The sequence below is a fragment of the Brassica oleracea genome, chromosome C3 (genome assembly GCF_000695525.1).
Source record: "Brassica oleracea var. oleracea cultivar TO1000 chromosome C3, BOL, whole genome shotgun sequence".
NCBI lineage: Eukaryota > Viridiplantae > Streptophyta > Magnoliopsida > Brassicales > Brassicaceae > Brassica > Brassica oleracea.
Genome location: NC_027750.1, coordinates 31364314 through 31366345, shown reverse-complemented (window position 1 = coordinate 31366345; position 2032 = coordinate 31364314).

Below are 2032 nucleotides of genomic sequence, written 5' to 3'. Positions count from 1 at the left end.
TCTTCATTAGGACGAAATCATCAACCGGCTCGCCATCATTTTCATCCGCCTTGAAAAAAACAAAAGTTAAACAAATATTAGAAAATAGAAGAAACGCATAAAAAATAAAATAAAAATACTTAAATAATTAAAAAAAAAGAGATTGAACTTACCGAGTGATCCCCCATAGTGGTAATAGTCTGGACACCCAAATTGTGCTTGTACATGTCTTTCCCGCCACGATCGCTCTTGCGGTTGGCAGAGTTGGTCACGGAGGTAGCTTTTGTTTCGTCCTTATCCCAATGCACGCACAACTCCTCCCAGACCGTGATGTTGATCGACTTCGGGACCTTTTAATAAAAAAATATAAAATAGTTTAATAAATCCAAAAATTGTTTAATAAATTCAAAAAATTGTTTAATAAATTAAAAACACCTGGTTGATGAGCCACTTCTGCTTTTACTCGTAGTTCTGCTTCCCATAGTTGTCCATAACTTTACGGACGAATGCGTCACAGATAAAGTTCGTGTGATCGGGATTCCAGGTGAACTCTTGCTGAAAAAAACACAATTTGTAGAAATTTTATATTAAAGATTAAAAATATAAGTAAAAAAATTAGAATACTTACCGCAAACTAACGCAACCACATCTCCTGGTCGTCGGCAGGGAAGTGATTGAAAGTCGGATATTCCTTGCTGAGGCTCGAGTACATCATATTGTTGATCCATGCGCTGATCCCGTTCCTGGATCGGTTGAACCTAATATAAGAAACAAATTATTAATAATGAATCAAATTTTAATGAAAGGAAAAAAAAACTTTTAATTACCATGTTTGACGTCGTCCCTTTGGACACGGAGTGAGATAGGGAAGATGCTCACGACCGGGCTGTTGAACCAACTGGGCAACAGTCATCACTCCCGGAACGACTGGAGGAGCGGGAGGGGGTGCAGCAACGGGAGGGGGTGCAGCAGCGGGAGCAAAAACCGGAGCGGAAAATGAAGAATCCCGATAGTGGCTGCTCGACCCCTGAGAGTGGTTGGACGAACCCCGAGAGTGGCTGGACGAACCCTGAGAGTGGCTCCCCATACCACTACGACCTCATGGTGAGGCACAACGAGATCGAGACCGGGTCTGATCACCAGTAGACCTGTAAATTAAAAAAAAATAGTTTTAAAAATAGTTTTAATAAATATTAATTGAAAAAATATTTAAAATTAGTTATAATAAATATATAAATTAAAAAACATATTTAAAAATAGTTTTAATAAATATTAATTGAAAAAGATATTTAAAAATAGTTTTTTATAAATACAAAAAATAATAAAATAGTGTTTATAAAAAAAAAATGTTTTATAAATACAAAATTAGTTTTAATAAATATAAATATTTTTATAAATATGAAATTATCTTTTATAAATCCAAAAATCAAATTTATATACAAGAAACGTTTTGTAAAATCCAAAATCGATTTTATAAATACAAAAATAATTAAAAATTTATAAAAAAAGTTTTAAATCAATTCAACACAACAAATTATCCAACCAAATCACAATTTTAAACCTATTACACAACCAAATCACAATCCTAACCAATCACCCTAACAAAAATCTATCAAAAAACTTCTAAAATCATCAAATCTACATAAAAACCTAACAAATAGAACCTAAGAGAGTGGGATAGGGTCCTTACATGATTTGTGTAGGAATAGAGAGGATTCGCCGGAGAGATCGTCGCGAGAGAAGAGGGAGATCGCCGGAAGAAGAGAGAGATCGCCGGAGGAAGAAGAGATAAATGGAGAAGAAGAAGTGTTTCTTGTTTATAAAACCTAGGGTCCGACGGAAACTATCCGTCGGAATTTTCTCGGTATTTTCAATTTCAATTTTCGCGAAATATTGGCGGTTGGTTTGCCAGGTTAAATGAAAATATTCCGAGGAAATTCCAACGGACACTTAAATATCCGTCGGAATTTTCTCGGTATTTTCAATTTCAATTTTCGCGAAATATTGGCGGTTGGTTTGCCAGGTTAAATGAAAATATTCCGAGGAAATTCCA